This window comes from Centrocercus urophasianus, unplaced genomic scaffold (genome assembly GCF_019232065.1).
Source record: "Centrocercus urophasianus isolate 14NV4802_14NV808 unplaced genomic scaffold, USGS_Curo_1.0 seq_40, whole genome shotgun sequence".
NCBI lineage: Eukaryota > Metazoa > Chordata > Aves > Galliformes > Phasianidae > Centrocercus > Centrocercus urophasianus.
The window spans coordinates 3,240,277-3,255,757 of NW_024884978.1; the positions used below are offsets into that span (position 1 = coordinate 3,240,277).

Sequence of the window (15,481 nt, forward strand, 5' to 3'; positions counted from 1 at the left end):
CCTGTCTGACCCCCTGCACGGTGTCTGTCCTGCCGCCTTGTTTCACTCCTCTCCCAGCTCATGTGAATATTCTTCTAACCGGAAAAGTCTAAAGAGCGCAGTTCAGTTAATCTGGAATTATTCACAGTGTAATTCAACCCTGAGTTGGATAGATTAACCCAAGAGTTGGTGAGATAGGGAAGTCTGGCTCCATAGCCACAAAGACATTATGAACAGAGATGTCTTTACTAAAATCATTTCTTCTGCAGTTATTTTTCAAAGTCAAAGTGGCAGCAGCAAGGAGGGAGAATGTGGCCACATGAATCCATCAACACCAAAGCGACCTCGCTGTGAATCCTAGCAGCAAGAAACACGAGGATTTTGAATCTGATTCTCGTGGCCATTTCACTAGTTTACAAATGCAGTCTTAAACATTCCCAAAAGATCACTGTGGTAAATACAAACTGTGATAACAACTGATGTAAAATGGGGCTATTGTTTGTACTTCACTGGAAGCAGTCAGGATTTCATCCTGCAGTTTGTGGTTTCTTCTGGGATCTTTGCAGTAGTTTTTGCATATATTACAAGTTTATTCCAATAAAGGCTCTTTTTTTGAGACTGAGAGCACCAGAAGGGATGTGGGGAGACCTGGGTTATTGCACTTGCATGTCACAAGGAACATAAACCAGGCTTCATTACTATTCATAGGACAATTTGCTTTGCTAATACATTGACATGGGACTCTCTCCAAGAAGCGGGTCTCAGCCAGAGAAACAACTAATTCTGTTACAGGCTGCATGGTGGATTTTGCTTGTTAAGGTTTTCTGGAGAGGTTTCGTTGGGTTTTCTTTGTTTTCAGGTAGGGCACTATGATTTACCAAGTCAGCCACCACTGGGGCTGTGCCGAAGCACCTTGCTAGGATGGATGCTGCACAGCACTAGAATTGTTTGCAACCAGGAAATATTGTCGTTGTGTGTTTGGTTTTGCTCCTTCCTTTTCCCCAGGCAATGGGCACTATGGGGAGAGAGCATTTCACGTGATTAATTTCCTGCTGTGGCAGAGAGGATGTGCTCCGTTCTTCAGCTGTGTTTTTGCTCACTGGTGCTCAGACAAATGACTGAGCTGTGGGCAGTGATCTGCAGCAGTGCAGCACTGCTCTGAGCAGAGTGCAACAGCTCTGCCAGGACCGGCTGTCTTTCCCTCCTGAGTGATAGCAGCATTTTATCATTAAATCATAATAAGGTACATCACAGAACTCCTCAGCTGAAACTTATCTTTTATCTGCTGCTTCTAGGAAAAGCAATGATCCTTTGATATCCAAATATGCTCTAGCAGATACAGGCAGCACCCTGCAATAAATCAGTGAGCGTTTCTACCAAAGCCCAGGCTCAAACCTACTGACATCAATAACAGACCTTCCTTTGACTTAGGAGACATTTTGTGTCAGTCAGTCTGTTGTCTTTCATACAATCACAGAATGGCCTTGGTTGGAAGGGACCTTAAAGATCACTGAGTTCCAATGCCTGCCATGGGCCGGGATTCTGCCACAAACACCCATGCAAAGTGTCCCCCCAGTGCCAGCCCACCCTGCCTGCTGGGCAGCCCTGCCTTCTGCCTGCAGATGGAATCAGGACATCTGGCATTTCCCACTTTTTGGTTACAGATATCCACTTCTTGCTTACAGTGACCAGCACCTCTTATGGAATTACTCCTGAGGGTCTAACTGAACTTGTTTGTAGGGAAAAATAACACCTTATGGCAACTCAATGAGATCCACCAGCCTAGCAACAGCAAAATCTGGGATAACCAGGCTTCAGATTAGGCTTGTTTCATGCAACCTGCAGTACTCTGAGGTGTCAGCACACTGCTGGCCTCACTTGGCTGGGCTCACAGAAGGTGGGCACCGTGCCCCAGCCGTGGCTCCCATTGCCTGCTGGCAGCAGGACACCAAGCTCAGAGCCACAGCGCTGCCAGGGGAGCAGCCCAAGCTGCAGAAGGCTGCATGTGAGAGATGTCTTTTCTTGAAAATATCTCTATTAATAAAACAGTAGGGAATGTAGAAATGCAGAGTTATCTCAGAGTAAAAGGTTTCTTTTGGAGCTCCCTGAGGAGGCAGAAGCAGCTTGTTACGGAGCTAACATGTCTTTTATGGCCACAGCCACATGAATAAGAAATATTTCAGTGTGAGGAGCAGTTAAGAGAGGCACAAAGCAGGAAAGCCAGGCAAGCAGAACAAGTGGCTTTGAGTAACAAAACCTGCAGCCATTGGAAAACCTCCTGAAAGGTTTTGAGTCTGAAACAATCCATGACCTAATTAGGTGGCACCGTTACTGGAGAATACAGGAAGGAACAGAAAGGAAGGATGAGGAGATGAAGAGGAGACACAGAGAGGCCCAAACACACAGCTGGCAGCCCAGGCAAGGGCTGCCCAAGGTGATGCTCAGTGAACGAACACAAGTGCACTCAGCAGGGCACAGACAAGGGGAGTCTTGCCCCATTGCCCCATGCTTGTGCACAGCCTCCTCCATTACTAAAATATAACATTTTCCTCTAAGTGGGAGAAGTGGGTTGGGAAACCTAACTAGCCTTTGGGGAACAAGTATGGCAGCAAACTAGGGCAAAATACTGTAAGGATGTCATCTGCATCTTACAGCTGGGAGAATGGCCAGCCCAGCCCTCTGCTGTGCCTGCAAGACCCGCAGTGAACACACACTCCTACAAGCATGCTTCTATTGAAGATGTGCTGCAGTCTGTGCACGTCTCCGCCAAGAAATGTTTCAGCCAGGACTGCGTGCATACCTGCAGTGTGAGCTGCCTGAGCCAACGGCATGCAGAAAGGCCCATGCTCCAATCACAAGCACAGCATGGCACTACTGAAGGCTGGGCACTCTCTTTGAAAGTGGCAGCTACAGCGCACAGGAAAACCAGCTTTTTCCCTGATGTCATACAAATGCAGGCGGCTCAATCAACAGTACAACCACAAAAGTCATCTTTCTTCTGGGTTGAGGTAACCTCTGTAGGGCTGGTGTTTCTGCAGTCACTTTACCCACATTAAATACAAGCACAAATGCTTCAGAAAGCAGAAAAGTTCAGGGGGAACAGAGTGCACTGCTTGTTTGAGTTCTGCATGAGAAATTAGGAAGTACAGCCTAGCTCAGCTAAGATCTCATGTTTGAAACAACACCTCTGCACTACGGTTTCTGTCCTGGGTGCAAAAGGGGCTCAGTGCCCACCGCAGTGCCGGGCTGCCCTGTTGCATCAGCAGTGCAGGAAGGGATGTGCAGAGCCCATCAAAGGCAGGGATGGCTCTGGGAGGCTGCCCCAGCCCTCTCCTACAGGCAGCTCTGCTGTAGGCAGCACACATACACAATGAAAAGAAAAAGCTGACAAAGGGAGAAGGGTTGGGCTCAGCTTTCCCACTCTGCAAGATCTGCTAAGACTCATCTCCTTCAATCTCCCCCCTTCCCATTAATGGCTAGTTGGAGCAGTTTCACGCTGACTGAAAGCAGAATTCTGTGTATTTTAGCTTTGTCTTTTAGCATGATTTACTGCCCTGATCTACAACTTCCTTAACAAAAAAAAAAAAACCTCTGGGGAAGACAATTAATCATTTCTTAAAGCTATACTTACTGAGAAGGGCTGTGGAAATCTCCGTAGGATACCGCAGGGTCTCCAGTCTGTGAGCAACAGCCGCGTTTCTCCCTTGCCTTAGCTCAAAGGGACACGAAGCCAGAGCTGGAACTGCACTGTGCGGTGCAGATGAGGCTCTCACAGTGCATCGTTGCCAAGAAACCCGGGGCAGACTGCAAAGCCTGTGCTCTCGCCGGGCTCAGGCATTCCTCCTGGAGCTTTCAGCCAGCGCGGCGGGCACAGCAGGGCTGGGAACAGCACTGCTCCCCTTGGTGCAGGTACAGCTCAGCTTCCACACAGTGCTTCCAGTTTGAAATACTGCTTGTGTAGCAAATCATTTTCTATCTGGAACTGGAAGTAGCTACTTTTGTCTTACTTGTGAAACAAAACAAATGCGGTTCCTCCCACTCTGCTCTTAGCCAGACAGAGCAGATCGCAGAAGCGATGGCAGGACTGAAGTGTGTCTTCAGCTTTGCTGCCCAAGTCTGCAGTAGAATCAGTTATTTCTGAACAACTCAAAGAATCTGTCATGCCAAAATTTCATGACCTGCAGTTGAACAATTCCTGCCATCTGGAAATACACAGAATTCACACAACCTGCTGCTGCATGAGATGCAGCAATGCATGTGAATCGCCTTTTGCATTATGGGAACAGATCCTGGGCAGTCAGGTCATGCAGTTCCACACAAGTCCCCAGACCCTATCCAAAAGATCTCACAGTCCAAACCCTCTCTGTGGAGAGCAATAAATAAACAGAAGAAAGGAAGTCACAAGCCTAAAACACAGCCAAAGCCAAACCTCCACTCTGAAAACATAATATCTTTCTGCACATCTCAAACCAGTCACAAGGTGACATCTCAGGCTCCTACTCATTTGAATTTCTTGTTTTCTTCAGAAAGCTTTTACTGTGGCAATGGTTATTCCATATCTTAGTGGTGTAAAACACAGCTCATGGCATCCTGCACCAAACCAAAAGAAATGGGCTGGCATCTAAGGATCCCCTTTTCCATTGCTCGTATGTTACAGCTGATGCTGAATACACTCCAGCTTTCTCACTAAACACTTATCTTAGTCTCTGCAGGTAAATTGATAAGAATAAAAATAATTACATTCTGGAATTCAGATTGATTTAACGAATGTTTTCTATATATATATAAAACACATTTTTTTTCCCCTGTGAATCACACTTTGGTAATGACTTCTCATCTCAAATTAGGGTAGACAGTGTTTTTCAATATCTTTCGATTTAAAAACGTTCCCTGCCCTTTTCTCTTGGTTAATCATAAACCAGCTGAAGTTTATCTTCAGACTGAAACAACAGGAGTTCCCATCACAGTGTGTATCCCTTAAAATGCCTACATTTGGGCATCCTCATTCATGACAGAGGTGTACCATCAGACTGCCTCAACATGGTCACTCCTGCAGCAGCTTTACCTAGAGCTGCTGCAAATGACATGACATGAACAATAACTGAAGCCTGTTTAGCTCTGGAACTTCTAACATTCAGATCTGTGCACCAGGGGAAATGCGCAGACCCTTAATTTTGTTGATGAGTGCTTCTCAAAGTGGGAGAAGTCGAACAGTTCAAAGATTTGTGTTTTCAGCAGGGATATACTTTAATCTTCTTTCCTCCCAGATTTACCATCCTGTGCCTGTAAGTAATTTAAAATGAACTCCTCATACAAATCCATGTGTGCATCATGTGTAATGTGGCTAAAGTACGAGTTAAATGCACTTTCCCAGCAGGGCTTCTGTTCCTGATTTCAAACAGCAGTGATGTAAAGGAAGGTGGCAGGCAGAAGGAGGGAATCCTGGCTTCCCTCTTGCAGGGTTTTCTTGCAGGAACTTTTTACAAGTTATTCTCCAGATGATTTGCATTTACCCTTACAGACTATTTTTAGCTGCTTTTCTTTCAGCACGTATTCTTGGAGAGCCTCTGCTATTTATGTGGTCTCTGCTTCCCTGCAGAGCAGCTCCATGCAGCTGGGTGCTGAGGCTTTGCATGCCTTTCCTGCTGTGCACAGTGCACAAGGAAGCCCATCAGCCTCCTGAGGTCACAAGCAGCAGCCTTTGTCACCATGAAGATAGGCAGTGGAAAGAAAACAAGCCAGGGGATAGCAAACATACTCCATGTCCTTAGAGTGTTTGCAGGGCCATTTGGGATGGGCGAAGGTCTGATGGTCTGGACACATCTCAACAGATAACGTGAAGCTGGTGGTGCAGACAGGCTGTAAATACATACAAGGCAGCGGGGTGCAGCTGAGAGCAGAAAAGCATGAGAAAATCGCTGCAATTCTGGTAAATCTGACCCCAAGTCGTGAAGTTAGGGTCACACAGTTTTCCCAGCTTCAAAAAAGGGGAGGAATTAACTTGACATTGTGTCCATGGGCAGCATCAAGGCAGGCGTATGTACCCTGGCACTGAGGATTAGTTGTACAGCTTTGACACAGCCCCTGTGGGACATGGTCAACAACAGCCCCAAACACCTACATAACATTACCAGCCCCACGAGCAGCAGAGCGCTTTGTGTCAGGCTACACTGCTTTCTTTCACACATGGGAATAGCGTCACTGTAAATATAAATAATAAAGCCACAGAAATTAGGGCCTGTCTTGCTTTAACTATACCCACACAAAAGCCTATTGTTATGAACCATAAGAGTTTAGTGTTGAGGTACCTGTCTGTCTTCCAAAATTTTCTAACAAGTCTAAATTTGTAGACTGGGACTCATACACACATACAGTGCATGCACACAGCACAGACATTGGGCTACTTAACTAAAACAGAAGCAGATTAGCTAGCAAAAGAGTGAAATCACATTTAAGGTACAAATAAGAAGTAAGCTTTGAAGAAAAACTGCAGTTTTTATCTGTGCAGTCTTCCCTGGCTTACACATAAATCTCCCCTTACCAAGGAGAGATTCAGCATGCTCCAGTATGTATCACTGCCTTTTCAGATTCCACAAGTATGGCCCAAGCTTGTTGGCTCATAATGTGCTAGGTTAGGAAGAGCTCCTAGGGAGCCAACATATGGGTGTACTTAGGAACACATTAACAGCTCCAGTAGAGCAACTACGTCCATTACACTGAGCAGTGGAGCTGTACTCTTCTCCTGCTGCCAATCCTGCAATAATTAGGGCTGCGGTGTGGTTCAGCAGCCTAAAAGAACTGGCAGACCAAATTAATCCCACGAGTGATTCAAGGAAGACAGAGGAGTTACACCAAGAGTCATGGCCCTCCGTGTTTCTTTCCTTGAAGCTCTCCTTTGGAAATATTAGCTACTTGGAGGCTGAATTCTGGGCTACTGAATGGCAATTGGACAGCTACATGGGAAATAATTACCTGATTACAAGATGATTCATTAGTATTTTGTCAAGATTATCCTGGCATCTAGGGAATACACCGCATTTCTTCTTCGTTCCTTACAAGATGATGACAGCAGCATAAAGCACTTCTGTCCCAAATCCCCACAGAAAGGAATAGCAAAAGAGCACAGGCAGCAGTGCTCTGTACCCAGGGGTCTAATGAAGGCAGAAAAATGCAGGGCAGATTGACACAGCCCAGTCCTGTGATGACATGTCAAAATCAGACAAGGAAACAGCTTCACAAACAGCAAGAACCAAGTGAGATCCTACCCACACTATCCTCAAATACACCAAACGAACCACTCAACCACGAACTCACAGTCCCACACGGGGAGAGAAACAGTTTCTGGCAGCCCATGCATTGCAGCATAAGCATGCACTTTGTAACCATCAGCTCCACATCAAGCATTGCAATAAGGCATAGAAGCCTGACTGGAGGATAACAGCACATGTACCTCTGGCTCCTTAGACACCAGCAAAAAGCAGGAAGGCTGATACGGAGGGGAGAGGCAAGATGTACAGTGCTAGCTCCTAACAGCTTGCAGCCTGACCTCATTAGTTGAACAGGACGGTTTGTACAAAGGTGTAGCAAATTTGTAATGGCTCTCTTGATTGCTTTTATAAAGTAGAAGTAGATTTGAGACCTACAAATCTTTCTAGGCTTCACAAATAAGTGTAGGTGAGCAAGAAAGGAATCAGCCTTCAGCAGCATCAGAACTCTACTCTTCTCCTTGGTCAAGGCACAGCATCCTGCTTTGCACTTTGCCTTTCGTTCAGGCAGGCTCTGCAGAGCTAGGGAACAAGAAAAAGCTTTCTAGAAAGTTATCAGCCCATGAAATTTAGTATTCAGCTCCACCTACGTGCATAAGTGCACTGCTGAATTTTACATGTGCTCACATACAAAAGCTGGGCCAGCAGACAAGGCACCAGCTGAGACAAAGGCACGGGTCCCCGCGTGGTGACCGGTGTCTCCCATGACCTCAGTGGCACACAGTCACCTGGCTCCTCTGCAAAGCAGCCTCACTCTCCCACCTCTGACGTGGGCCTTAGCACTGCAGAGCTCAGTTCGTGTTCTGCAAACTTGGGATGAATAACAATTTTCCAGCTCCCAGAGACACCATGAGTTGAATTCATTAGAGCCCATGAAGCGCTTTGATAGTATAATAATAGAATAGGTATTGTAGATTCTATGCTAATTCCTTCATCTACATATCTGTGGCTGCCTCCTCCAGGAGTTTAACAGATATATGGCATGCAGAATAAACACCTCAGAAGTAACAAGCCTCAGTACAAAGTTTGCAGATCACATGCACATCTTGCCACTGGTGAATGGTCACCCTAAAGCTGCCTCTCTGGGACTACTGAGAGCAGCCTCTCATGAGATGATGGAAAATCAGTGCACAGAGCCCACGAATTCCGCTGCTTTGCACGTGCTTTGCACTTTTAAAAATCACCCACTGACAAAGACCATGCTGACCACATCTCTGGGATGGAGATGTGTGGCCTCTTGGCTCTCTCCCTCCTTCTGCGTGGTGGAGTCATTAGGGCTCTTCTGCTGGGCCATGTCCTGTCAAATCCTTAATTCCAGATGAAGCAAAGTGCTCAGCTGCCCAACACCTTTGGAAGCAGCACGAACTGACCCCTGTGCATGTTGGCACGCAGAGCCTCCAGCTGTCACCTCCCTGGGAACACAGCCTTGCAGCTCTGATGCTGAGCACCCCGCAATGAACTTTGCCTCTGTGCTACCCCTCTGCCAGACAGCTCCTGGTTAATGAGTCTGTGTGAGCCCAACTGGCTCTAGACAGTATTTTCAAATGTGACACTATGAAAGGAAAAAAAAGAAATAGGTCGAGGTGATTATGCAGAGTGACTAATGATTGCTGCATGCTAAGCTGATATGTGATGTCTGCCTATGTTTTCAAAGGTGCATAATAATATGTCCTTGTCTGACCTGTGGTTTTGCTGACACTTTTCCTGAGTTAATGTCATCTCAAAAATGCCCATTAGGCTGGAAGCTTGAACACCCACAGTGAATGATGCCAGCAGAGTGGAAGGGCTAGCAAACTTCACAGAACTCCTATGCTGAGGACATGTCTGTGGCTCCCAGGCACGAGGCTTTAATGCAGACTGATCCTGGAGCTAGGGAGGAAGAGAAGAGGGGGCTGTTCTGCTTGGCATTCCTAGGCAGGAGAGCACTGCCAGCCTGCCTGCCATCCAAACAGCCAGAACAGGTAAAATTGTGCTGAACCTGGACTTCCCTGGCCAACAAACAATGCAGCAGGCTGAGTTGCAAAAAACAGCCTTTCATTTATCTCACAGTTCTTTCAGGGACAAGGGTGTAAATACAATCCTCGAGAAATCTCCTTGACAGGTGCAGACATACCAGGAAAAGCATAACCTCTGGTTCAGCCTATCTGTGAGGAGGATCTGAACCACATTCTGCCTCAGGTGACAGAGGTAAGCCATCACATATGGGCTGCTGGGCCTGATATGGAGAGGGAATGACAGGGGCAGACCTGCTTAGAAGGCAGGACACCTTCTTCAACGTGCACCAGCAGTGCATTGCCATGGCAAGAGCAGTCTGTGAGCAAGCAACAGGGAGCAGCACACACAGGGCCCAGCAGTGCTGCTCCAGGCTCCCTGCCTCAGCCCCAAGGTGCTGCTCAGAAGTTAACAGGGATCAATTTTTGCCCCATTGTTAGATCTCTGCAATCACAGGCAGAGAAGAATATTTTTGCACAAGCTCCTTGATTTACCTCAACTAAAGTGACAGGAATACTTCTCCCACTTTTTTTAACAATTGCTTTTTTTTAAAAAAAGAAAGCTTGCCTGAGCCAACAGCCTGATTGTTCCCTACATGCATTTGTCTCCCACCTGAAAAAATCTCGTCTGCTCATCCTCTATCTTTCATCCTAATTAAATAGTAATGTGAAGTAATCAGCGGCATTGTCAGTGGCTCTGGTGCTGCACAGACACTTTTGAATATACAACATTAAAAGGAAACAAAACCAGATCTTCCCCAGCAGCTGCAGCAGGACCAGCTGTGTAGGCAGAAACAGCCCTGCGACACAGGTGGAGCTGCACTGACCCAGGGAGAACCTCTTGGGCTGCAGGACAGCCATGATTCAAGTCCCAGCAGCTTGCAAAGTGAAGAGAGGTGGGAGATTTAAATTGGTTGGAGGAACAATGTTGTCCTGGTGCTCTCCTATGGAAGGACTGACACCATGCTGTCATTAAAGCTGCCCTAGCTACCTGTAGGGGCTTGTAAGCATCACACATGCAAAGATAAGAATGAACCCAGACTTTGTCAGTATGACTGGAGGGAATGGCCTCAAGCTGTGCCAGGGGAGGATCAGGTCGGAAATTAGGAATCAGTTCTTCAAAAGAGTGGTCAGGTGCTGGAACAGGCTGCCCTGGGAGGTGGCCGAGTCCCTGTACCTGGAGGCATTCAAGAATCGTTCAGACACGGTACTGAGGGACATGGTACAGCGGGCAATGCTGGCGGATGGTTGGACTGGATGAGCTCAGAAATCTTTTCCAACCCTGGTGATTCTATGATTCTATGACTGTAGTGCTGGCAGAAGGTCTGGGCTGTGCACTGATGCAGGTGAGATAGGTCAGGCACGGACACCCTGCCTCCAACCCCACAGTTTCACATTTCTGCACAGATTTGTGACAGATTTCATCCCCACTATGAGAACCCTTCCTGTGCTGTATGCAGTGTGGCTTCCTTACCACTTCAGGACAGAGGAAACTACCTCTAGTTACCTTTCAGTTTCTGCTTCTGTAATCCAGTCAAATTAAAATACTGAAGAGCTCTTAAACACTGATCCCTGCCCTCAGTGCTCGGTTCTCCCTTCTTATTAATTACACTTAATACAGAAGCATTCAGATGCTTCAGAAAAGAGCTCCTGTTAGGCAGAGTTATCAGCAGGGGGGAAGCTCTGGGACCCCACGTCATCTGTGAAGCAGCTACAGATGGCAAAATACCATAGGAAATAGAAATGCCTATGGGTCCATGTGGTTCTTGTTACCACCAGCTCTTGGGGAAGTGGTGTGAGTGTGAAGGCAGCCCCAGACTGCTGGAGCTGGAGTCAAACCAAACATGAACATTTTGGTCTTGTAAGTATCGATAAGAAGAGTTTCTTCCCTTTCTTATGTCTTCATTCTAAAATGAAGAGGCCCTGTTCTCCTACAGGAGAGGCAACATCCCACACGAATGGCACTGTACAAATGCAATCCAGGAAAATCCTCTCTTCCTGTACAGGTTTTTGATCTGAAGAGATTATATGAGCTAGAGGAAATGTGTGCCACCCAGCAGCACAGCAAGTGATGCTCTTGCTCTAAGTCAGGAAACATCTGAGAATTTTGTTCTTGGGGAAAAAACAGCCATTTTTACTAATTGTAAAGAAAGTGACCCAGGACTTTCCCCAGCCCTGGGATTTGTTTCACAAAGCCCAAATCAGTGCTGCCAAAGCACACCTCCCTGCTTGGCAGGGCACGTCCTGTGGCACTCAAGTCCAAAGACTTTCCCCTTCAAGTACTACAACACAACATGGGACGTTTCCTGGTAGCAACATTTTGCTTTTGTGCAGTAATCTGCACAAGAAAAAAAAAAGAGAAATCTTACTCAGAATTCTTTTACAGGTGAGGAGATTTATCAGACAACAGGTGAGAGCTCTGAATTCACTGCACAACACTCCCTTTGATGGTGCCTCAGTAATATCTCACTGTTGGCTTTGTGATAAGACAGCCAGAAAGGTTTCGTGTGAAGTTTCTAAAGACTGCAGAAATACAACACAGCAATTCACTCTTTCACTTACTGACAGCTTCACAGATGAGAAACCTGTGGCAGCTCCCAGAGCTGGTGACTCAGAAAGGAACGGCTGTTATCTTCATGCTGGGGAGTTCAGAGGTAAACAAATGTTTATGAAAGCCAACTTTATCTATTAGTCTCACACAGTGCCACGCATTGCTCATATCAGACCTCACAGACACAGTGAAATCCTGACTTCATTCATTATTTAGGTCTTCCTCCTCCCTTTTCCACAGGATTAAAAGCAACTCACAAATCTTTCTTTGGAAACGTCTGTACAGGTTCATTTTAAAAATAAAGGAGCACCAAAGTATCTGACCAACAGTTCTTAATGGTTCCTCAACATGCCCTCGTTCCCACCCTTCCCTGGCCTCCTGTGAGCACTCCTTGGGGCACAGCAGCCATGTGGTCCATCTCAAGACAGAAGGCACTTGCTCCAGTTACCCCAACAAATCTTCCTTAATGAGGTTAACCTTCAAGGACACGGTAATGAAAAACTGATGGGAGCAACAAAGTGCAATAAGCCTTTGAACTTGCACGTGCCAGCAAGAAATATGGAACAGTTACTGTTAAAGGAAGCTTCTTGTGGGGGCTAAGCAAAAACACTTGAGGTTCTGTCTCTTGCTCTGCAGCTGGGAAATGATGGGAGCACATTCGGTCTGTATCAATTTAAAAGTTCCTCCAATTTTAAATAAGGTTAGGATTTCTATACAGTGTTATGAATGTATTTCTACAATGGGCAAGAAAGTTTACCTAAATATAGCACTATTTTACCAAAATAGCTGGATAAAGCTGTACAATACATGGGTTAGCTGTCCTCTGACAACCAGGAACAAAACAAACTCCTTTGCAAAGACAAATTGCTTGTTATCACAGCCCTATTGACAAAGGCTGGGAAAAGCTCCAAGGAATCAGCCTTTTCAATATACATTTTTATAACCTTACTGTATCTATCGATGCCTTTCCTTTCCAAACACTTCCCAGCCCTGCTGGTCGGAGAGCAGGCTGCCAGGTTTGTGCTGTCAGCCCCAAACACTCCTTATTTGCATCAACCCTGTATCAACGCTGCCATGGCTACATTATTACTCCACTTTAATCTTGCCAGCAGCTTATCATAACGCCTTGTACCAAAACAAGCCTGAGTTCCAGGGCACACACTCACCCAAAGGAGCTGCAGTATCTCACAGCCCGCTCCCCAGCTGACACCACAGTCAATATCAGCCCATACGAAACAGTGAGCCAAACAGCAAAGCTCTCGATTAATAAAGCCTCTCAAGGGTCTGATTAGCCTTCCTTGGATTTCTGTAAACTTAGGGAATGTAATAGTTGAAAAAAGGGGGAAAAACTGTCATGTTTGGCCAGATGCTGGAAGCACACCCAGCTGGGCTCCGCAGCGCATGGAGCAGCAGTGCCCGCTCCTGCTGCCCTGCGCTCCAGACCTCAGCAGCTCATCCTGGCATGGCACTCCCTGACAGAAGCTGCATTTCTCTGCATCTCTGTTCCAGACATGGCCTCTGTGTCCCTGATTAGAAGAAGGTCAAGTAGCCCGTATCTCTTTTTAATTTTTAATGGCAATTTCATGCTGTTATTTCAGCGGCTGGAGGCAGTGCAGCGCAAATCCCTCCGGAGCAGTTTGTGGATACTCTCTTGCAGTCTGGCCTACTTTACTTCCCTGTTCAGTTACAAATTGCTTATCACAGCCCAGATGTGTGGCACTACTGGAAATGTGCACCTTTACCCATCTAATAAATTCCCCACCGTACCACATAAAAAAAATGTATTTTGATCCTCCTCCAGTTTCTAAAATTAGAATATAATCAAGATCTAATTTTTTTGAGCCCAGCTGAGTGCTACAGTGCAAGTCTAATCAGCTCAGTTCACACCATTTTGGCCCTGGGCAGCACCAGCAGTGCAGAGCCAGCAGTGGGCATGGAGCTGGGGAGGCCAAAGCCCACCACTCTGAGGGGGCCTGGGGCTTTTCAAGAGCTGGGTGTCAAATGTGAGGACAAGGAACCTGGAAAGGCATCCCAAAGCTTTCACAGCTAGAATAGCATCAAGAAATTTCCTTAACTTCATTGGTAATTTTGGTGGCAATTCTTGAAGCTATTGAAATGGAGTATTTGAACTGTAAAGCACTGCAGGCAGCACAGCAGTAATTGTGTGATGGAAATATCGTCCGTAAGATTTCACCCTGGGAGGATTTTTATATATGTTTTTTTTCAAATATAAATAGGAGAATTCCTGGCAGTATATGAAGCACTTTTGTTTTGAAGAAATGAGAGAGGCTTCCTCCAACAAAACGCACTGCTCTCAGTCTGATCAGAGAGGCTAAAAAGCAGAAAAAAAGCAGGGAAATTCTCTCTGTTTGCTCATGCAAGGAGGGATTCCACTGGCTTTGTTTAGCTAGAACATTTCTTTGTGGTTGGCTTTCTCTCTGCTCTTTCATAACCACCTGGAACCTTGGCTTTATCAGACAGCTTTTACGTATCTGCACGCTTTTCTCCTAACTACAGACAAATCATAAAACAAATCCAAACCTACTTTAGACCATGATTCTTAGTCCACAGAAGACCTTATATTTCTATTGCACCACCTTCCTGCTCAAATATATGCAAAGAACACTGTGTAGTCCTGTATCTTTCATAAACGCAGCACAAATCTCCCCAAGAGCAAAAAAAAAGATATGAGGTGGAACGGGAAGCAAATAAAGAGCGAGTAAGCTTCAAGTTCATGAACTGAAGGGCAAAGATACCCTCATCCGTCACACGAGTGCCAAGAACCCCCAAATGCTATGTACACCACCTCTCATTTGGCCACTTTTATTACAGACATGTTGACATTCCCCAGAAGGCCGTATATCAGAATCAGGACAGCTTCACTGCTCTGACTGAGCAGCTGTATTTCTTCACAGGAGAGCAGTGCAGAGCGTGTGCTGTCACAGTATTTCTCTTGCTTCTATTAATAATGGTTTATTCAATACAGGTAATTAATGTGGATAGATTCTCAGCATAGCAAATAAAAGGACAAAAGGACTAAACCGAATCCGTGCTTACCTGAAGGATTAAATCAATAGGATGCAACTTTCCTGATAGAAAGAGATCAACTTTCAGCTCTCAGATGTTATCCAGCCTCTACCCAAAGAGCCCAGCTTAGTTTATCCATGGAGAAACATGGCTAGGAGGAACATTTTGCCATGGCAACTGACAATTCCAGAAAAAAAACACCCCCAAATATGTGCTCAGCCAGAAAATGGGCAGAGGAAAAGCTTGAAGATAATACTTTGGAAAGAAAGAACAGATGAGATGGAAAACGTCTCTTAAACATAGGTTCTGTCAGAGAGAAATGTGACAGGCTTTCAAATAGTAAAGCTTTTGAACACAAAACCCTACCTGGGCTAAGAACGGAACTAACTACACAAAATACAGTTGTGGATAACACGAGGTGCAGATGTGCAAGGTAACAACCCTGCTGGGGCCAGGAACAACATTGTGACGTTTTGCTCCCTTGCTGATTCGAGCTCTCCAGCCCAGGTCCTTCAGGCCTCAGCCTGTGGACTGAATCTGGAGCAGCATGGCAAGAACGGATTGGAAAGCATTCCTCCCAGCCTGGGAGCACCCAGATTTCAAAACATTTTCTTGTCCCAGCTCAGGATGAGAAGGTCAAACCTTAAGGTTGCTCTTTAATACAGCAA

At 46.0% G+C, this 15,481-nt stretch overlaps 1 protein-coding gene across 3 annotated transcripts in view; it reads right to left on the minus strand.

Moving 5' to 3' along the window:
• Positions 1–15,481, minus strand: part of RAB11FIP4 (RAB11 family interacting protein 4) — a 56,347-nt gene that overhangs the window by 34,235 nt on the left and 6,631 nt on the right. For 2 of the 3 annotated variants that reach the window (XM_042832942.1, XM_042832944.1), the window contains exon 1: positions 3,611–3,932. The exons of the other annotated variant lie outside the window; for it this stretch is intronic. The gene's annotated coding sequence lies outside the window, so the exon portion shown is untranslated. Of the gene's footprint in view, positions 1–3,610; positions 3,933–15,481 lie in introns of those variants that run through there. 3 annotated transcript variants of the gene reach the window in all.